This window comes from Oryctolagus cuniculus, unplaced genomic scaffold (assembly GCF_051225735.1).
Source record: "Oryctolagus cuniculus isolate XC-2025 breed Fujian yellow rabbit unplaced genomic scaffold, ASM5122573v1 ptg000044l, whole genome shotgun sequence".
Taxonomy (NCBI): Eukaryota; Metazoa; Chordata; class Mammalia; order Lagomorpha; family Leporidae; genus Oryctolagus; species Oryctolagus cuniculus.
In genome coordinates, this window is record NW_028301709.1 from 35787 (window position 1) to 58784 (window position 22998).

At 42.4% G+C, this 22998-nt stretch overlaps 2 long non-coding RNA genes across 8 annotated transcripts in view; one reads left to right on the forward strand and one right to left on the reverse strand.

Moving 5' to 3' along the window:
- Positions 1-3218, reverse strand: LOC149119042 (uncharacterized). The gene is made up of 4 exons (XR_016228861.1): positions 3082-3218; positions 2088-2189; positions 1245-1409; positions 1-536 (listed from the first exon to the last, which is right to left on the reverse strand). It is a non-coding gene; the product is annotated as an uncharacterized LOC149119042 (long non-coding RNA).
- The window catches only part of LOC149119043 (uncharacterized), a 26482-nt gene continuing 6484 nt past the window's right edge, over positions 3001-22998 (forward strand). For 4 of the 7 annotated variants that reach the window (XR_016228858.1, XR_016228856.1, XR_016228854.1 and 1 more), the window contains exons 1-2: positions 3360-3499; positions 3984-4116. This is a non-coding gene — a long non-coding RNA (uncharacterized LOC149119043). Of the gene's footprint in view, positions 3500-3983; positions 4117-9019; positions 9247-15777; positions 15973-22998 lie in introns of those variants that run through there. The other 3 variants (XR_016228859.1, XR_016228857.1, XR_016228860.1) reach the window with 3 other exon arrangements.

Consider the following 22998-nt stretch of genomic DNA (forward strand, 5'->3'; position numbering starts at 1 on the left):
ACATCACTTCAGCTTCAGCAATACACAACAATAGAATGGATGATTCTACATAATAAACATGTTACATTAGTTTGGACTTAAAACCTAGAATTAAAACCATGTGGTAATGTGGATGGATTTAAGGAAAGATGTAGAGCTAGGTAGCTAAGGCCACAGAATCCCAGACCTATTGATTTTAAGTGAGTCTAGAACAACAGCATTCCATTGCATTATCTTCCATCTCAGAGTCCTGCTTTTCCAGTGAGACCCACCCCAAATAGACCACGTATTTCCTGCCTATGTCTTCACGGTGGTGGAAGCTGTTCTGATACAGGCATCTCCTGGACAGTCACCAGCTTCCTGATTTACTACCTGAACTGGAATCAACAGTTGTGAGGGATGTTTCCCAAACACCCAGGCTGAACTGAATGTTTGTCTCTGGCAGTCAAAAACTTCTGCCTTAGGAAACAGAACATGTCCTCTACTCTGGGGCTCCTTTTTCTTCTCATGGGGTTCTGTGGTGATCTCTGGTTTTCAACACAAGTCCTGGGAGCATTCTGACTCAAAAGAAAGACCAGGGATAAGAGTTCTTTCTGGGGGCTGGTGTTGTGGCATAGCAAGTTACACTGCTGCCTGCAGCACTAACATCCCACATGGATGCCAGTTTGACTCCCAGCTGCTCTGCTTCTTCCCTAGCTCCTTGCTGGGTAAAGCAGCAGAGAATGGCCCAAGCACTTGGTCCTCTGCCCCCACATGGGAGACCTGGAGGAAGCTGCTGGCTTCAGCCTGGCCCAGCCCTGGCCATTGTGGCCATTTAGGGAGTGAGTCAGCAGATGGACCTCTGTCTTTCCCTCTCTTTTTCTCTCTGTAACTATGCCTTGCAAATAAATACAACTTCAGAAAGTTATTCTCCATCAAGCAATACACCCTTTTCCAGGCAGTTGTAAAGCTGGGAGTCATAGCTTCTCTTATATTTTGGATAATAAGAGTTTTGGTTTGAAAGCATGTTCATCTGAGACAAAGATCACTCATTATCCTTTGTTAGAGAAGGGGGCTCTGCTCTTTGAAAGTGAAAATTAGAAGCGGTAATGTGTGATGAGCTCCACCTGCCAGGTCTGGGGAGACTTATTTGAAAGACAGGACACCAGGAGAGGAAGCTTTTCAGATTCCCTGGCCCTTGCTTTAGTCTTATGTCTTTACTTCTTTTGCTGCATCTTGATGTCAAGAGTGTACTCTTTATGCTGAAATGAGGAATTGTGTCTTACCTCTTTTGGGCCTTTTTCTAAGAAGAGTGTATATATTTTTCTTGCATATAAGGATGGTTCTGGGGTGGGTGGATCATTTTTGGAAGTTTTCACAAGCCAGCCAGTAGCCTATATTTTCTTCACAGAATTCAGTTTTTAGAAAAGCCTCCAATACAGCCAGACCATCTGTATGTAGGGAAGAGAAGGTAGAAAAATAAAAAGAAACATGAGGAATATGAGGAAGCTAATGATCAAATAATCCCTTGTGCTTTTCTAGTACTAGGATTAGCTATTCTCTAGTTTTTACTCAACCCTGTAATCCTGAGGATTTAGCTCTTTAAAGACAAAGATGCCTGTAGGTAAAATACTTCAGTTGGTTCCATAGTACTAAAACAGAAATACTTCAGTTTGTTTTAATGCCAAAAATGTATTTACAGGAGAGGCATAAATCCTCAGGGAACTAAGTCTCTTGCAAACACTGCATGCAATGAAAAGCATCCTCAGCCTCAACCAAGAGCACTGCCATTGCAGAGCTGAAGGCTGATTTATCTTCCCCACCTGGTGTGAATATGCTGCAAAATAAATGGAGATAAACAGACCTTCTAGGTTAAGTCAAATTCTCCTTGGTGAGCTGCTGATTTGAGGACACAGCCTTTCTGCACTCTTGTGATACCTGCAATGGATTCAATTCAAGCCTAATTCACAATTGCTGGCCAGCAGCTCCTGGAATGCTTCTGACCACAACAGTGCTTCCTTCGGGGAAGGTCTGCAAGAGCAGTTCTCTAATGAGTTGTGCTCAGAGCAGTTCCCCTCCCAGCTCAGCAGTGAGCTCTTCAGATTGCAAACACAGGAATCTCAACTTACTTGATGAAAGCTTGCTACCTGCTTTTCTTGCCAATTGTGGCCTTCCCAGGAATGGTGGAGTTTTGCCATAGGTAGCTCAACCTGGTCTTCAATACTCTTATTCTTAAAAAAAAGACAATTCACTAAGTGGTTATCCTTGAATACACTACTGAGCCTGAATGTATTTTTACCAAATAAAGTTGCCCAGTAGCTATAAACCAAAAGCCAACAACAGGCTTGCCCATCTAATATTACACTCAGCCCCGAAGTACTGAGCAGTTTCTTCAGTTCCTCAGAATGTAACTACGCTCTGAGGACTAAAGATAGGACTGCCCAAATTTTAATTATCAATACACTGCACAGCTAATAAAGCAGATGCTGTCTCTGGCCCACAAAAGGAGACAATTTCCCTGCAAGGTTAACCGCAATCGGGAGACAATTTGCACCTGATGGAACCCACAGCAGAACTGCCTTGAGCCGGCTCCTCTCCTTTCCTTTCCACCTTCGGTCCTGGATGGGCCAGAGACCATGCACAGGAGGTGCCATTGGTCACCCGTTGCCCCCTGTCTACCTGCAATGCTCCTGGTAGGAAGATGCTGCAGAACAGTGATTTGTCCCATGATTGTCACTGTGTGAGATCAGCCCATCATGAGAAAATGAACATGGATTCCAATCAGATATGAACCGCAGAAGCACTTCCCCCAGCATCAGTGCAGGAGGGTGGATGATGGAAGGCACAGCATGGCCAGGACTCTAGGGACCCTGCAGGACTCTGCTGCCCTGGATGCCTATAGCAGGCAGCTGCATGCGGCCCAGTGTGCCAACAGCGCCCTCCTACGAAACCTTTCCCCCTGTCTGCCCATGCAGACCACACAGATGCTGTGTCAGTGAGTAAATCAGCACCGCACACTTGGTTTTCCTGATGAGACTTGGCCTTCATTACTTCCCCAAGTGCAGCACGTGCTGCAAGCCTCAGCCAGCAGGGCCGGTGGGAGAGGTGGGCGGTCGCACTCACCAGGTCTGTCTCTTCTTCTTCTGACCCTCCTGACTCTGGGGCCTCCACCTGCATTCTAGCCCCAAGGTACAAAACAGCCAAGAAGTTAAACGACCCACATCACCGGCCTACACCGCAACTACCAGCTGCCCAACAATGACCACCGCCTTTATAGCCAGGCTACATGGGGCGGGTCTGGCAGCACTGGTCCTGCCCCAGGGCAGGAAGGATTGGCCTGAGGTTCCCCCGCTGGGCGGAGCCTGAGCTGTCCTGCAGCAGATTCTGGAAGCAAGAGAGCTGCTGATGGCTGAGGCCCTGGCTCAGAGCACACTTAGTGAGACCCCATGCCCGGCAAGGGCGCTGGGGCCCTGGACTTTCCCAGGCTGCAGTCCTAGGGTGGAGGCTGACTCGGCCTTTCCTTCCTCAGCCCTGCCCACAGGTGGAGCGGGGTTCCCATGGGGCATCTTCCTTCATGGGAGCATGAGTGAACCCCAAATGCCGCGACTCCCAGTTCTGAGTGCTGGCCCGCAGCCTTCCGGGAGGGAGTAGGATACAGAGACTTTGTGGGGAGGTGACACTTGAGCTGGGCCTGTATTTTGGGTTTGCTCTGGATGCACAACCCAGTGCGCCTGGACCTGCAGGTCTGCTGCAGGCCTCCTGGAGGCTCTGGGAGCCGGGCGTCCTGGTGGCAAGGGCAGGAGGGTGGGAGGTCGAGGTGCTGAGCTCCCGCTGGGTGCACCAGGCACTTTGGAGCTGTTCAGAGTAAGGAGTTGAGGTCACCTCCTGAACCACTGCTGGTCCCAAACTCCTGGTTTGGGATTTGCCAGAACCCTGAAGTAGGGGTGTGGTGGGGGTGGTAGTGGTTGGCTTCAATGCACTGTATTTGTGAATTCTTCAAACACAGCTTCTCCCTACTCCTGCAGGCTATCAGGTGATTGACGAGGACAGAGTCCCTCCGCTGCAAAGTGACTGAAGTTTGGAAACTACGTCCAGAACATCACAGTGTGTATTCAGCTGATCATCCTTCAGGCCTGCAGGTGGACAGCAAGAGCAACAGTAAGATATTAACTACTGTAGATACTCTCCTTTCTTTCCGGTAGACCCACCAAAAGAGAATGGGAGATGAGTACTTGAACATTGGAACCAGTCAGCATGCTAGGGTGAGCTGCCAGTACTTGGAGCTCAGGAGTGGACATGGAGAGCAAAACATGCATTGTTACTAAAGAGGACAGTTAGGCATTTTACTGTGAAAAGGGAAATCATTTAGATGTGAACAAGACACCTTAAGTAAATGTCTGTATATTTATTTTTGTTTATTTGCAAGGCAGAGAGAGCCCTTCCATTTACTGCTCATTCCTCAAATGTCTGCACCAACCAGAGCTGGGTCAGGCTGAAGCCAGGAACTCAGTGTGGGTCTCCCACACAGGTGGCAGGGACTCAAGTACTTGAGCCATCAGCTGCTGCCTCCCAGGGTTCTGTTAGCAGGAAGCCAGAAGCAGAAGCAGGGCTAGGGCTTGAGCCCTGGGCATTCTGACTGGGATGTGGAAGGCTTTACCACTATGCCAAACACATGCTCCAGTAAGGTGATTCAACATGTTTGCAAAATGTAAGAATGTGGTTTTAAATATATGCTCTTCATCTTAAAAATTTGCATAATCTTATATTCAGTTTCATCATTCAATACTTATTATTAAATCAAGTAACATTTAGATACATGCTTTACTCACCAATACAAACCTCAGTAACTTTTTCACTTAGAACTTTGAATAATAGCATTCATTCAGACTGAAGTTCACTCATAAGCTGGGAATTCTGACAAAGAGACAGTAGGGAAAAAAATCTAGATGTGTATCTGATACCTAAGAAGGTTCTGAACCTGATTGACAGAATCTGAATAACTGTTCGGAGAGTCACTTCATACCTCTCCCCTCTGTAATGAGAAGACTGTGTCCTTTGGCCACTTTCACATGATGTTATGTAAATCTAACCTGAAAAGCCTTTTATAAATTCTGAAGTACCATACAGAAGCATATTATGCATTTCCATATGTGTGAAAAAAGGCAATGTCAAAGGCATAGCTATTCCAGAGAGAAGTTAGGAGGATTAGCTCAGTTTTTAAGTGTGTAAGTACCATTAAATATCAACATATTTAAAATAGATTTATATATAGAGTGTGGAGTTCATGATAGATATTGAATAAATGCACTCTGGATAATAAGCAAATATCAGAAATAATGCCACACCCATCAGTGTTTAAACTCTTCAGACAGCTCCGTGCCAGGGAAGTGCAGTGATCCCTGTAAATTAACAAAAATCAATCTGTGTATACCCATGGAAGCCACTGGTTTATATGCAGCCTATACTAGAGGTTTTTGTGTTTAGTTAAATTACTTGATTTTTTAATGAATGCTTTCAGACTGATACCTGATGCTGAGTGGCAGACAATTTTTTCTGAAAAGTATGTGGTTGAGAAATATAAATATAAATCAGTTTATAATTTTTGTGTCTGAATATTTTTATGCATTGAGACAGTACCTGCAATAATCAGAAGACTTTTACTCAAAAGGTTGCTACATTTATGCATCTTCATTTATGTATGTAATGTATGTTTAGGTAAAAGGAAGAGAGAGAGAGAGAGAGAGAGAGAGAGAGATCTATCTTTCATCTGATGGCTCACTTCCAGATGGCCACAATAGCTGGGGTGAGCCAGGCCAAAGCCAGGACCCTGGAACTCTGTCCCAGTCCCCCATGTGGGTGCAGGAACCCAAACTCTTGGGCAATCTTTGCTGCTTTCCCAAGCAAAGAGCTGGACGAGAAGTGAAGGAGGTGAGTCTCAAAGCAGTGCCATAAGGCATCCTGCTGTTGCAGTTGGCAACTTACTCCTTTGTGCCACAATGCTGTCCCTGGATTGATGACGTATTGAAGTGCTGCCACTGGCTTTTGGCTAAATAGGATGACTTAACATGTTTTCCACTCTGTGGAAGAGGAACAAATAAGGCAGTTGGTTGTAAAAGTTGCCCATGGAAACCACAGCCTGAGAAAGATGAATCAACTCACCTTGCATTTTCCACCTTGCATCTACACCACCCTTTTCTGGACAAACATCTGATTGTATGCCCTTGTGATGGAGGTTCTCAGGGTGCTGGAACTTTTTGTAATTTTTTTAAAAATATAGATTAAGAAGAAGGCAAATAAACAAAAAATTACAAACTGCTGCCAATACCAAGAAGAGATTATTGAGAGTAAAAGGTCACCTGTTGGAGCCAGCACTGTGGCACATCAGGTTAAAGCCCTGGCCTGAAATACAGGCATCCCATATGAGTGCTGGTAGAGTCCCAGCTGCTCCACTTCCAGTCCAGCCTCCTGCTAATGCACCTGGGAAAACAGTAGAGGATGGCCCAAGTCCTTGGGCCCTTTTGCTCATGTGGGTGACCCAGAAAAAGCTCCTGGCTCCTGGCTTCTGATCAGCTCACTCTCTACCTCTCCATATAACTTTTTCAAATGAATAAAATATTTTTTTAAAAAAGGTATCCTGCCATACTTCTTTCTTCCCTGTTAATTCCTAGGAATTAAAAATTGTTACGGGGCAAGCACTGTGGCAAAATGGGTTATAGCAACACCTGCAGCACTGGCATCCTCTATGGGCCCCATTGCATGTTCTACTTCTGATGCAGGTCTCTGAAAACATACTGAGAAAGCAGTAGAATATGGTAGAAATCCTTGAGTCTTGCACCCAAGTGAGAGACCTGGATGAAATTTCCCTGACCCCTGGCTTTTTTTTTAAAGATTTGTTTATTTATTTGAAAGAGTTACAAACACCCACCCACAGAGAGAGAGAGAGAGAGAGAGAGAGAGAGAGGTCTTCCATCTGATGGTTTACTCCCCAGCTGGTTGCAATGGCTGGAGCTGCCCTGATCTGAAGCCAGGAGCTAAGAGCTTCAAGTTCTCCCATGCATGTGCATGGGCCCAAGCACTTGGGCCATTTTCTACTGCTTTCCCAGGACATAGCCAGGAGCTAGATCAGAAGTGGAGCAGCAAGGACTCCAACCAGTGCCCATATGGGATGGCCATAATGTTTTCTTTAATTGGAGAAATGTTCCTTTGATAGAATGAGCGTATGACCCCACAATATTCTCTACTTACTCATAATAGGGTCTGAGATGTAAAAGTCATGATTAATTTCTTAGAAGAAAATTTACATACCCAGAAGCAAAGAGTGAAAATTAACCTTTTGCTTTTCTCATGAATGAATCAGAGTTTCAAAACTAATACTTAACTTGTATTTTAGAGGAGTTAATGACTTAACCATCTCTTCTATTAGAAATACTACGTTGTGGCCAGTGCTGTGGCACAGCAGGTTAAAGCACTGGCCTGAAGTGCCAGCATCCCATATGGGCTCCGGTTCTAGTCCCAGCTGCTCCTCTTCTGATCCAGCTCTCTGCTATGGCCTGGGAAAGCAATAGATGGCCCACATCTTTGGGCTGTTCTGAAGCTCTTAGCATAGTGAACATATATTAGATTCTCATTATTGAAATCTTTAGAAATGTCAGAAAGCATGTAACTTTCTTTAATGATCTGAAACAGAGATGAGATCCATAAGGGCAGAACTGCTCAGCAGCCACACTGCAGGAATATGTATCTTTCTGACGATATCTTCATCTGCTTCTTGCAGTTGCAGATAGTCTTTGAGCTCTTGGTCTGTTTTCTGCCCTTGGGAGGGCCTAGGGTGCTCTATATTGTCTGTAAGGATTCAAAATTTGTTGTATATTAGTGTCTAATCATAAAATTTCCAAAGTGAAAAGCTGGATGTAATAAACTATTCCAGACTGCAAAAACAAAAAAAACAACAACAAAAAAAAAAAACAAGAAAATACAAACATAGTGTACTGTCTATAAAGTACAGCGGTAAATCTCTATTATAGAGATACACATGTCTACACAATTCTCTCTTTCTTTCACTCTGAAAGTCTACATTCAGCTCTCGATAGTACGATTACTTAGGAATAGATTTCATATACTTAGTTTCATAGTCAGTGAACTCGGAATTATTATTGTAGTATTGAGGATTGTACTGACTAAAACACTATGTTTATTCCTTGTTAAATAACATCATCGTATCTTTGGATTCCATTTATCCTGCTACTGATGTATTCACAGGAGAGGGGAGGTGGGAGGAAAACCCAAGATCCATCAGGGTGGAGGAGGAATGTCAGAGGCTGTGGTTCTATTGTACTGCAGCTTGGGTTCTGGAAGAACACATTAATGGACCCAGATGGTGTGAAGCTAACTGAAGGGCTATGTTCTGTACAATTGTCTGTGGTACTGCATTTTCATTTATGTAAAATTTATTTCCTTCAAGTAATATATTAATTTGGATGAAAATGAAGTTGTTAAGGAATTTTCAGAATGGGTCTGTTTAACCCTCATTGGCTTTGTTTTTAGGCACTTAACTCAGAAAAGAAAAGATAGAAAAATACATTTTGGGTTCTCTTCATCTGTACCATGGCACTCTTTGGTTAAGATTTGTCATTTTGTCATATTTGATTCTCTAGACTCCCTGAAAAATCCCCTACTTCATTAGATGGAGTCCGTGTCTCACCATGGCAGTGAAAAGTTTAAAATGTTCCAGCTTTGCATTTAGCTAGGCCGTGGACACATGCCATGGCACTTGCCAGCCAATTGTGTCAGGGGCATCATCTGAATCAGAATTACTTGCATGAAAACAAGGAGTTGCAGATTCTTCCAGTGAAAGTGGAGAGGAGCAAGAGCTGCAGAACATTGCCAGGGTTGAATGTGCCATGGGATGCTATGTGGTGGCTGGTGTCTGGGGTGCTGGTTCTGCAGAAGATAGGGCTTATGGGGGCTGGTGCTGTGGTGTAGCAGGTAAGGCTGCCTCCTGCAGTGCCAGCATCCCATATGGTCACCGGTTGGAGTACAGCCTGCTCCACTTCCAATCCAGGTGTGCTGTGGCCTGAGAAAGCAGTAGAAGATTGCCCACATCCTTGGACTCCTGAACCCACATGGGAGACCTGGAAGAAGCTCCTAGCTCCTGGCTTTGGATCAGCTCAGCTCTGGCCATTGCATCCAATTGGGGAGTAAACCAGCAGATGGAAGATTCTCTCTCTCTCTCTCTCTCTCTCTCTGCCTCTCCTCTCTCTGTAATTCTGACTTTCAAATAAATAAATCTTTTTTTTAAAAAAGCTTATGCTTAAGGGTAGTGTTCATGGAAAATGTGTGGGACATTTGGCAGCAAGATTTTAGATGAATTTTCCAACCCCTGAACCTCCTAGAGATTAGAATAGACTTCTAATGCACAACTTCCACTTATGCTTAATTAGGTTTTTGTTTTGAATTGTTTTTGATGAAACAGCAAGGAATTCTGAGTTATAGACTTCCTATTTCAGAGACAGGAGAACAGTGATGCCTGCATTTTAATTAAATAATGCCTATCACCCTTTCTTAAGCAACAAATGATCACAGATTCTCTCTTTGCTGCTAAGTAATGAGCATGGTGATTCTTCCCACCATAACCACCTTCCCACCTACACTCTCTCCCCTCTTCCTCCTTCCTCTCCTATTGACATGGAATGCCTTACATAGCTAGGCTGAACTTTTAATCCACTTGGCCCTAGGTGTTCATACACTTCAACTCTGTGTGATTATTCATATGCCCTTTTTATGACAAGGCTTATGTCAGAATGACAAATTATATATTCACCTAATACTGAGAGTCATCAAATTGATTTCTATTTTCTTCTCTCTTAGGCAGTTCTTGAGGGGCAGAAATATTTATTTTGTATATCATGTATTTATTCAACTAAAAGACTGACTGTCAAGATGCTGAGTTTTAGTGTCAAAGCAAATATGTTTCTAGACCCCATGAAGTTTACAGTCTGGCAAGAAAGAGCCATCTACCCAAAGAATATTGTTTAACATAGTAAATGCTGGTGTGAAGTCAGTGGATAAAGATTGAAGCATTGTTAATCTAGCACTAACTCTAATCCCATGATCTCTAATTGAGAGAAGTAATCAGAAACACAGAACTCCATGTTACCCAGTTATCTCTTTGAATTTCTGATTAAAAAATAAAACATATCAAACAACACACAAATACCTAGGAGTGCATAATATTTATATACTATCTTGATATTAAAAATAAGAAAAAATAACCATGAAATAATAGCAACTTTGAATCTCCTTTGTTTTCTAGACAAGTTATAATCCTATGTGGTTCTTTATAGTAAAATATTACAGTAAATTACAGTACATCATTACAGTAAATTATTACAGTAAATAATTACAGTAAATTATTTTTGTAGGTACTCTTCATCTCACTCACATTTTTTCCTTTTGATAAATCAGATTTTAAAAACTGAGACCCAAGAGAAAAGATTTTTAAGCTAGTGTTATATGTTGATTGGCTCTCTAAAAAAGATTTATTTATTTATTTTAAAGTCAGAGTTACACAGAGTAGAAGGCGAGAGAGAGACAGAGAGACATCTTCCATCTTTTGGTTCACCCACCAATTGGTCACAATGGCTCGAGCTGTACTGATCTGATGCCAGCAGCCAGGAGCTTCTTCTGGGTCTCCCACACAGATGCAGCTGCCCAAGGACTTGGGCCATCTTCCACCACTTTCCCTGGCCATAGCAGAGAGTTGGATCGAAAGCAGAGTAGCCGGGTTCAACCTCCACCCATATGGAATGTCAATGCTTTACATGCTATGCCACAGTGCTGGCCCCTTGATTGGCCCTTAACTTAGACTTTTTTATGATATTAAAAAACACCATGCTTTTCTAAGCTCTTTCCATTCAGTTTCTATTTTGTAAACTCCAGATAATACTGTCCCCAGAATTAATCTAAGGTATAAATGCTATGATATAAGGCATTTAACCCCTTAACCTGTCTCTGAATACGCAGCTATGTTAGCTCTGTGTCCATTCTTCTGTCTCTGTACTAGATGAATAAAAAGACAGTTTAAAATGATTTGAAAAGAACTATAAGGGGTCGGTGCTGTGCTGCTGCTGCCAATTGGGGAGTGAACCAGCAGATGGTAAACCTCTCTCTCTCTCTGTCTCTGCCTCTCCTTCTCTGTAACTCTGACTTCCAAATAAATAAATAAATCTTAAAAGAACTATAAACATCAATAAAACACAAATGAAAATTGTATTCTCAAAACTGGATATTAAACCATGCCTTCTACACCTCTGTTAAAAGCTACATTCTATCATAGTCATTTATGATTTCTAGGGCCAAAGTAGTAAATAAGATTTTTCTGGAAGAGACAGAGGTTATGAGGGAGCCAGGATTTGGGGTCAGTTAGCAGCAGTGAGTGTCACTCTTTCAGATTTGATTCAGGAAAGGAAGAAAGCAACTGATCCCTGAGATTTTGGTGGGGGGAAGGAAAGGAAGGAGGGACTGAATAAAAGCAAAGGCCCTCTGGTTGTGGGCACCCAGCCCTGACTACAGCCTTTGGGAGGGTCAGCTGGTGTCTCTAGGGATGCTGCGGCCTGTACTCCATTTCCCAGAGTTCCCAGGAGCTCGGATGTATTATGCCTTCTGAATGCCTGTGCACATGCGTGTGCTGCTGCCATTCCCTGGGGCCTGAGTTGGAACAGAGGGAGTTCATTCCCTGATCAGGGTCAGCCCTGGGGGCTGTGCTTCTCCTTCTCTGGCATTTACTCCATTTCCTGCTCTGCACGTGCGATCCCAGGCAGTTTCCAAGTGCTCACCCTAAGCCTGCCTCCTGCTGCGTCTTCCCTCTTCATCCTCCACCTGTGGGTCCCACTTACCAGGGAGTCTCTTCCCGCCACTCCCCGAATCGCTCCCCGCGTGTCCGGAAGAAAGGGTACCTGCTCCAGGGACTTTCTGCTGCAGGTTTGGCATGCAGGAAGGGGCGGGGACATGTGTGGGAGAAGGGTGGGTGCCAGGATGCCATCGATCATGGCAGCTTCCCCCGAGGTCAGGACTGGGACCCAGGCTGTTCTGTCTCCCACCTCCACTTCCCAGGCTCCCAGTGCCTGGAATCTCTCCTGCAGGACCTCACCCAAACTGTCCCTAATGTGCTTTATTTAGTGGTTACAGGAGATAGGGGGCAGCATTCTGGGAACATGCACACGCAGGGAAAGAAGGCAGAAAGACTCCGGCTCTCCACAGTTAAATAAGCTGGGTTCCCACTGTGGGTGGTCTCAGAATGCAGTCTGGCCAGGCCTCTTGATGTTTCCTGGGCTGGTTCCTGCAGGGTGGGGCTGGGTGGCCTTCAGCAGGGAGCCTGGGGCAGCAGAGGGGTGGGAAGGAGGGTCTGACTAGGATCTGCCCCACTGCTCTCATCTTGCACCTCATCTTCCTGGTGGGGAGCAGTGTGAAGTGTGCATTGATCCCTCTCATATTAATTATCAGATATTTCCAATGTGGAATTTGAAGCTGTTCCAGAAACCTGGGGTGGGAAAACTCCCTTCTTTCAAACAGGCACAGAGACAGTGGAGGATCCAAGGAGTTTCTATTAATGGCCCTAGGCTCAGCTGGAATGATTTCCTGAGAACTGAGCATCAAATTCAAGTTTCTTAGCTGTTACAGCATTGGTGGGTTTAAATGGCAGCCTTCATGACTTAGGTCCACATTTCCAATGGTCAGGGGGTCCAGTATGTTTGTAAAAGAGATGCCAGGGACAGATTTATTAGGATAGCTTTATGACTGGAGTTTACAGAAGCAGAACTTAGGACATCTTCCCTCCCTAGATAAGATTTCAGTGGGCAGCTGTTTCACTCATTAATTGTGAGCATCCACTTTTAAAGGTTTGTGTTGGATGGGGTCCACTTCTCTTTCTTTGATGATGTATTTGGCTGCTTTTCATATTCTGTCTTCAGCTATTTCTTCTCCTGTTAGCAAGGCTGTCAACTGTTTTGACCTGCCACTGATCCCTTTGCAAAATAAGAAGAGAACTAAAATTAATGCAAGTCTACTGTGTTGTCAATAACTGGAGCTACTTTTTTAAAGATTTATTTATTCATTTGAAAGAGTTACACAGAGAGAGGAGAGAGAGAGAAAGAGAGAGAGACGTCTTCTGTCCGATGGTTCACTCCCCAATTGGCAGCAACAGCTGGAGCTGTGCCAGTCTGAAGCCAGGAGCTTCTTCTGGGATGAAGCTGGTTTTTAAAATAATTATTTATTTATTTGAAAGGCAGAGTTACAGAGTGGTAGAAGCAGAGATGGATGGCTGGAGCTGTTTGGATCCAAAACCAGAAGCCAGGAGCTTTGTCCAGGTCTCATAGGTGGGTGCAGGAGATGAGGGATTTGGGCCATCTTCTACTGTTTTCCCAGGCCACAGCAGAGAGCTGGATGGGAAGTGCAGCAGCCAGGATCCCAACCGGCACCCAGATAGGATGCTGACACTGCAGGCAGTAGCTTTACCCACTATGCAACAGTGTTGCCCACTAACTGGAGCCCTTTTAATCTGAGTTTGCATAAAGTGGAGAATTACAACATCATAAATACAGATAAGTAACATCTTTTTCTCTGCCCAGTACTTTACAGTTACCCAGTGATCCACTGAGAATCTTACATTCCACACTGTGTAATTAAGAAGGCCAGTTACTTGTCTTATTTTGGGTTCTGTGGTTAAACCCATGACATTTTTGAAATGGGAGGATATTAGTTCTACAATTTCATAAAGACTGCTCTGTGGAAGCATCAATAGAAGTTATAACTGTGAGAGTGGTAAGAAAGAAGAATGGAAGAAATAAGTACCCCTTACGCCACACAGAGATGTCCACAAATGGAGTAGAAGATGTGCCCTTGAAAACTATGGCTGACTTTCTGGGACAAACTGTGTTTGAGTGCTTCACATGTTCTGATAGAAAGGTGTTGCCACCAGGTTATTAGTATATTTATTTAGTTAGTTTTTAAAGATTTATTTATTTATTTGAAAATCAGAGCTACACAGAGAGAGAAGGAGAGACAGAGAGAGAGAGAGAGAGAGAGAGAGAGATGTCTTCCATCAGGTTCATTTCCCCAATGGCTACATCATTGTGAACTTTGCTCAGTTCCTGACCTATACCTTTCCTTTAACCTAGTACTTTGCCATGTAGTAGCCCATGAAAACTGCAGACTGCATAAATGAATGAATATTTGGAGGGTTGTGATTTCTTAGAGGAACATCATGAGACAGAAGGAATAAAACAAAACAAAAGTATCCTCCGTATATAGAAGATATACTGTTTTTGCAAGCTATAGAGAAGAGGAAGAAGGAAAGTAGTGAGACTGGAAAGGTTGTGGCAAAGGTAATAGGCACTAGTCAAGAATTCAACAAGCCCATTAGGAAAGTATTAAGGATTCTTTACTTCCATGTAGACTCTGCCCTCTAATGGTGAACAGGGTCCTCTAAACCCACTTGTTGCACAAATGAAAACCCAAGCATTGTCTTCTCCCACAGATGGAGTCTGCTATTGGTTTTGATTTACATTTCCCTAATGGCTAGTGATATTGGGCATGTTCATCTATGTCTTGACCATTGAGATTTCTTCTTCTGAGAAACATCTATTCTGATCATTGCCCATTTCTTACGTGTACATTTTGCTTCTTGTTTGGAGTTTTTCCAGTTCTATATATGTATGTTCTGGCTATCAATGTTTTGTCATAGTCAGAGTTTTCAATGTTTCCTGCCATTCTGTCCATTGTATCTTCACTCTGTTGATTACTTTGTTATGAAGATGTATCTTAATTTGATATGCTCAAATTTGTATATTTTATTTTGTTACTTGTGCTTTTGGAATCTGACCCAAAACTGTTGTCTATGCTAATGTTTTACAGTTTCTCATAGGTTTACTTAGGTTTTGGGTTTTTTTTAACATACATAATTTTATTACAAATTTTTTTTAAAAAAAACAACACAGAATGCAACATCCTAACAAAAAATCCAAATTTACAAATGATACTAATTCCTACAACTTTGCTGTGCTACCATACACAAGTCAAGAAATTAAAGAAACCATTAAATATTTAGGAACATTCAACATCAGAAGCTTTAAAATCTAACTGTATGTAGTAGCCCCTCAAAAAGCTACAACCTGCATTTTTTAAAAAAAGTATTTTCTCTACAAAGAATCTTATCAGCTATACAAAAATCTGTACAGTTTTTTTTATACTGAAGCTAATATTGAGCTGCACTTGAATTCACATTCTTAGCAAAACAACTGCCTGAGCACACACGCACACTCCACACTCATCATTACAGGATAGCCATTTATTCTTCATCTTCATCCTCTTCCTCATCATCTTCATCTTCTTCCTCTTCCTCTTCTTCCTCCTCATCTTCAGGTTCATTCTTCTTCTTTGAGCCTGTGGGCCTACCAGGGCCCTTCTTTCCCGCTTCACTTTTGCCCTTGGCACGGTATGCAGCAATATCCTTTTCATATTTCTCCTTTAGCTTAGCTGCTTTCTGTTCATATGGTTGTTTATCTTTGGCTGACTGTTCAGACCACATCTCACCCAATTTTTTTGCAGTGTCCCCAATGGACAGGCCAGGGTGTTCACTTTTGATCTCTGGGCGATGTTCAGAGCAAAAGAGAAAGAAGGCAGATGGTGGTCTTTTAGGAGCATTAGGATCCTTTTTCTTTCCCTTCTTATCACCCTTGGGAGGAACGTAATTTTTCATCTCCCTGTCATAACGAGCTTTATCACTTTTTGCCATATTTTCAAACTTGGACTTTTCCTTTGCAGACATGGTCTTCCATCTCTCTGAGCATTTCTTAGAGAATTCTGTGAAACTGACCGAAGAGTCAGGGTGTTTCTTCTTGTGCTCTTCCCGGCACGTCTGCACGAAGAAGGCATAGGAGGACATTTTGTCCCTCGGCTTGTTGGGGTCTCCTTTACCCATGACAACGGAACGGCGGCCACCTGGTGCGAGTTGTTCCTCAGACTCCCGCAGAGCGGCCAGATCTGACGGCATTGCTTCCTTCCCTCAGCTCCGGCATGAACTCAGGATGTGAGGGCGATCTGGCTGCGACATCTGTCACCCCATTGATCGCCAGGGTTGCTTCGGCTGATCTGGCTGGCTAGGCGGGTGTCCCCTTCCTCCCTCACCAATCCACGTGCGTCCCTCCCAAAGCTGTGTGCTCGGTCGAAGAGGACGACCTTCCCCGCTAGAGGAGGACCGGTCTTCGGTCAAGGGTATACGAGTAGCTGCGCTCCTCTGCTAGAACCTCAAAACAAGCTCTCAAGGTTTTGGTTTTATATTTAGACTTTTAATTTACCTTGAGTTGCTTTTACATAGTGTATGAGGTGTTGGGGTATCTTTTCAGGCTTCTACATATGGATAATCACTTTCCTTTAAACCATTTGCTAAAGGGATTCTTCTTTCTCCTGTTTGTTTTATTTCCTTTATTAAATAGGGGTTGGCTGTAGAAAAGTCAGTTTATTTCAGCTGCCTATTTTTTCCATTGAACTATGTGTCTGTTTTTCCAACAGTGCTAACACTGCTTCTATTTTTTTAAGATTTCTTTATTTGAAAGGCCAGATGCTTCTTCCAAGTCTCTCATGTGGGTGCCAGCACCCAAGAACATGGTCCATCTTCCACCAATTTCCCAGGTGCATTAGTAGGGAGCTGGATTGGAAGTGGAGAACCTGGTCTTCTAGCAACAACATATGGGATGCATGCACAGCAGGACAAGGCATTAACCTACTACACCACAGCATCAAACCCTTCCTTATTTACTTCTGCTGTGATCTTTCATTATTCACTTTTCTACTGCCCCACAACTTGACTCATTCCTGTTTTTTTTTTTTTTTCTGGGTCCTGGAGGATGGTAGTAGGTTGCTTCTGGGATATCTTTTTTATGTTAGTAGATACTTGGTAATCTAAAATCATAGTTTTTACTTTCTATATTTCTCTGCTGATCACAAGGACCTTCTAGATGACAGCAGAAAATGCTAGCAGAAATGAGGATATATTAATTTGCTAAGAAAATACCACAGAGAATATGATTTAAATCATGGAATTTTACTTCTCAGAGTTGTAGAGTTTGAAAATATCAGATCAAGATGCTAATAGGCTCGATTTTTCCAGAAGCCCTTCTCTGATGTGACAGACACATCTATCATTTGATCTGCTTAAAAGCACTTTCTTCAGGTAGAGTTATGTTGGTGGTTAGCACTTCAGTGTTTGAGTTTTAGGGAGGCACATTTCAGTCCACAACAGCAAAGGGGCCCTGTGGTCTACTTCAATGACAGCCATCTCTGCGGAGGACAGAAAGTTTGAAATCAGCATTAGGAGTTCTCACAGTATTACTGTCAGTGCTATCTCCATCAAATGTGCATTCATGTACACACAAACAAAACTACCTGTACACATAAACACATTCAACAGTGGAAATGCCTGATGGTTGTGTACAGGTAACATCAATATAATAATCCATAAGATGGCCTATTAGCAGACATTAAAAGAGAATTAGAAAGAATGACAACAAAATCTGCAGTTACCTATATTTATGTTTATATGTATGATATTCAGGATTTATAGTTGCTAAAAGATGAATACTGATGTGTGGAAATAAAAGCTAAACCTTACCTTGCAATATTGCAGCCTAGTCTACATGAAAGATGTCTTCCTAAAACCTTTCCCTGGGCCCACTCTGTGGCATAGTAGATTAAGCATCCACCTGCAGCACCAGCATCCCACATGGGCACCAGTTTGAGTCCCTGCTCCTGCATTTCCAATTCAGCTCTTTGCTAATGGCCTAGGAATGCAGTGGAATATGCCCTGAGTGCTTGGGCCCCTGCACCCATGTGAGAGACCTGGAGGAAGCTGCTGACTCCTGGCTTCTGGCACCTGGCTTCAGATCGGCCCAGCTCCAGCCATTCTGGCCATTTAGGGGTGAACCAGTGGATAGCAGACCTCTCTTTCTCTTCCTCTCTATATCTGTCACTCTGCCTCACAATAAAGAAATACATTTTTTAAAAACCTTTCACATTTTAAATTTCTTAATTGTTTTAAAGATTTATTTATTTATTTATTTACAAGTCGAGTTACAGACAGAGAGGAGAGCCAGAGAGAAAGAGAGAGGTCTTCCATCTGATGTTCACTCCCTAATTGATTGCAACTGCCAGAGCTGTGCTGATCTGAAGCCAGGAGCCAGGAGCTAGTTCCAGGTCTCCCAGATCGGTACAGGGGCCCAAGGACTTGGGCCATCTTCTACTACTTTGCCAGGCCATAGCAGAGAGCAGGATCAGAAGTGGAGCAGCTGAGTATTGAACTGGCCCCCATATGGGATGCTGGAGCTTCAGGCCAGGGTGTTAACCTGCTCCACCACAGCACCAGTCCAACATTTTAAATTTCTGATACTCTAAAGTAGCAAAGGACTGCATTACATCTAGGAAAGATGTATTTAAAAATTATAAATCTAGTGCATTTTAGCAGAAGTCCTAACAAATACTTCTGATTTTCTCAACATTATGTATAAATAAATGATAGAATCAGTCATTGTCAGATTAATAGAAGGAGTTTGAGAGGATTGTCTCTCTTTCAATTGTGTTGAATAGTTTGAGAAGCATTAGTTCTTTAAAAGACTTGTAGAATTCAATAGTGAGGCTGTCTGATCCTGGACTTTTCTTTCTTGGGAGGGTCTTTATTACTCATCCAATCTCTGTCTTGGTTTTTGATTTGTTTAGCTTTTCTATGTGTCTTCATGACTCAATTTTGGTATATTGTGTATGTCCAGGAATCTGTTGATTTTTCCTCTAGGTTTTCCAATTTGTTAGCCATCACAACAGGTGCCCGCATCATATATTGCAGTGCTAATCTGAGTTTTGGGTACTCCACTTCCAAATCAGTTTCATGTTAATATCCCTGGGAAGAAATGGATAATAGCTCAAAATCTTTCCTTCTTGTCATCTAATTTGGAGAACTGTAACCTCAATGGGGACTTGAAACCTGGTCTTGCACAGTTGTAGCCATATAGAAAGTGAACCAGCAGATGGGAGATCTCTCTGCTTCTCTTTCCTTCTCTCTTTGTCTCTGTGTCTCTCTGCCATTTTTTATCATATTAAAATATTTAATTACTTATTTGAAAGAGTTACAGAGAGAGGGAGAGACAGAAATCTTCCACCACCTAATTCATTTTTGAGATGACTTTAATAGCCAGAGTGTGGCCAGGTTGAAGCCAGGAGCTTTTCCTCCGATGTGCGTGGCAGCATCCCAGCACTTGGGCCATCTTTCCCTGCTTTTTCAGTCCATTGGTAAGGAGCTGGATCAGAAATGGAATAGCTGGTACTTGAACTGGTGCACATACAGGATGCCAATGTAACAGATAGCAACTTTGTCCACTGCACCACAACCACCAGCTCCTCTTTCTGGCTTTCCAATAAATAAATCTTTTGAAAAAGAACTTAAGGTAGTAAAAGTCATCATGACTGAGCAATGGCAAATTTATTGAAGTGATCGACTTTCTTAAAGGTCTATTTATGAATTTGAAAGGCAGCACTAGAAAGAGAGAGTGGGAGAGATGGATCTTCCTCCTGGTTTGTTCACTCCTCAAATGGCTGCAATGACTGTGGCTAGGACAGACTGATATCAGGAGCCAGGGGCTTCTTCCAGGTCTCTCACATGGGTGCAGGAGCCCCAATATTTGAGTCACCCTGTGCTGCTTTTCCAGACACATTAGCAGGGAACTGGATCCGTTTGGAGCATTAATGTCTATGATACTCTCCTTGCAGTTGAAGGATTTAGAATCCATTTTGATTATGGGTGGGCTAAGTACAACAGCTCCCAATTGTCCAAGGTTTGGATTAGATGGGTTCTGAGAAATTTTGTTAAAATAGTTATTAATCATAACTCTCAGTTTAAGCTTTTCTTACCAAATTTTCATGTTTGCTGATGTTTATATCTATGGGAAAATTGGGTCTCTGGATTGCAACCAATGAAAGCATCCAGACTAACAGTAATAAGGTCAACAGTCAGCAGAATGATGTCCAGCTGAACTGAAATAGCTTTTCTTATTTGGTAGAGGGGTTACCTCCTGCAATATACTGACATACTGACATAGACAGTAGATATTGGAGCCTGTCTCTTCTGCCAAATGGAGAATGCCGCATTTTGATCCATCGTATATATATTTATATATTATAATATATATTATATATTTCTATACATAATATGGAATTACATATAATTATCATAAATATATAATATATAATTATATATAAATATTATATATGAATTTATTTATATATAAATATATAATTATTTCTGATCCAGCTCCATACCAATGGATTGAAAAAGCAGTGAAAGATGGTCCAAGTGCCTGGGTTGCTGCCACACACATTGGAGGAGGAGCTCCTGGCTTCAACCTGGCCACACTCTGGCTATTGAAGTCATCTCAATAATATATATATATAATATATATAATAGTTATAGTAAATTATATAATATTATCTGTTTATAATTATTATATATTATATAATATATTATATGATAAAGCATAATATATTTTATATATGAATATATTTATATACATAAATATATATAAATAAATGTAAATATATATATATAGAATTTATTTACGTATTTGACAGGTGTACTTACAGACAGTGAGAGGAAGAGACAGAGAGAAAGGTCTTCCATATGCTCATTTACTCCCCTAATGACTGCAATGTCTGCAGCTGGGCCAATCTGAGCTAGGAGCTTCCAGGACTCCCACATTTTGGCAGGGACCAAAGCACTTGGAACAGCTTCTACTGCTTTCCCAGGCTATTGCAGAGAGCTGGATGGGAAAAGGAGAAATGGGGACTAGAACTGGTGCTCATATGGGGTGCCAGCACTGCAGGTAAAGGATTACACCACTGCACCACAGTGCTGGCCCCAGTCTATCCTTTATTAAGGAGATCTCAGTAATCATGTTCAGGTATTGCTGTCCTATATTCATGGCCAAAGTCCTAGCAGGCAACATGGTTTGGAGAATCGTAAGCACAAGGTGTGTAGGAGACTTCATTTCTCATACAGCACAGTTAATAACAAGGTTCCAAGAGGGGAAATTACTTGCATCATAGTCTTTGAGAACTAATGGACATCACAGGTGATCTAAAGAATTTAGAAGGTTTGTGAGCCCCTAGAGTGAAAAAGTCACTGGGAGCACAAGGACAGTGCCTAGAGTTTATTTTGATGGATTTTAGCCCCTTTCATTGGAGGGAGGCGCGAAGAAGCTGGACTGATTAGTAAACCTCAGAAGTGTCTTTTCAATGTGAAGGCAAACTGAGACTGAGGGGTTTTTGGAAAAACGTTGAACAAAAGACATTTCCCACACTTGGTTAAAACACATCATTTATCTACTGATTTTCATCAAATCTGTTAACATTAGGTATAAGGTACAGTGGACATGGTGGATGGCATATAGCAATATGATTTTAGTAATATATCATGAGGTGCTTTTTTTAAATGGATTTAGCAGGTAAAATTGGGCTACCTAATGGGATGTAGCTGGAATAATCACCTTTTTGTTAAATAAATCTGAGGTAATAAATGTTAGTGTATGAAGACATTGAGTTTTCTGTTATTGGGCCTTCTTGGTTATTTTAATCTGGGATCTGCGAATTCTCATTTTCTTTATTTTATTCCTCATCATGTCGGACCAACTCTGCTGCTTTGGGGATTTTTTTAGTACATCTGACATTTGGAAATTTAGACAATAGTATAGTTAAAATGAGATGTACCAAGTAAAGTATTTTTATTCTGATACATATTTTGGAATTCTTCTAAAATTCCTATTGAGTATCCTTGTTAAATTTAGTTGCATCCCAGGTTAAGACTTATTGGAGGCAGGCGCCATGGCTCAATAAGCTAATCCTCCACCTGCGGTGCAGGCACACCAAGTTCTAGTCCTGCTGGGAGAGCCAGATTCTGTCCCAGTTGCTCCTCTTCCAGTCCAGCTCTCTGCTATGGCCCAGGAGTGCAATGGAGGATGGCCAAAGTGCTTGGGCCCCGTACCTGCATGGGAGACCAGAAGGAAGCACTTGGCTCCTGGCTTTGGATCAGCGCCATGTGCCAGCCGCAGCACACTGGCGGCAGCGGTCACTAGGGGGTAAACCAACAGAAAAAGGAAGACCTTTCTCTCTGTCTCTCTCACTGTCCACTCTGCCTGTCAAAATAAAAAATAATTTTTATAAAAAGACTTATTGGAGCCACTTTAGTGATTATACCCATGAAACTTTGTTAATAAATGCAAATAGAACCTGGGAAAATCGATGTATATCTTATGCTGTAGAGACTTAAGATTGAACATCTTTTTTAATCTTTTTTAATTATATAATTTAAAAACAAATTTGAGATTTTTTTTTTACTTTACTAAGTCACAGCTCTGGCCCCATTAATATGACTTAACAATGTTTTTTCCTCTCAGACTTATCTCTATTGTTTCAGTTAACTGCATGCCTTTTCTTTACATTCAGATTCCCTCAGCTCTCAAAGCTTATTCATCTTAATTCTGTTGTTCCTATTTCCCTCCCTTTTATTCTGTCCCTAGGCTAATTGAGGTCATGATTCTCCATTCCTTCTGTGTGGTGTCACAGTAGGCTTGAAGTGTTCTTTTTCTCTTCTGATTTCTAAAGAAAGAAATTATGTATTCCCCCAGTTTAGATATTTTAATAATGCACTCTAAAACAAAGGTTAAATGTTCTTAATTTGACAAGAATTTTCAAGGCCAGTGGTGTGGCATAGTGGGTAGAGCCACCACTTGCAGTGCTGGCAGCTCATATGGATCCAGATCTCTGCTAAAGCCTGGGAAAGCAGTAGAAGATGGCCCAAGTCCTGGGCCCCTGCACCCATGTGGGAGACCTGGAAGAAGCTCCTTGCTCCTGGCTTTGGATTGGCACAACTCTGGCCATTGCAGCCAACTGGGGAGAGAACCAGTGGATGGAAGACCCCTCTCTCTTCTCTGCCTCTCTCTGTGCAAC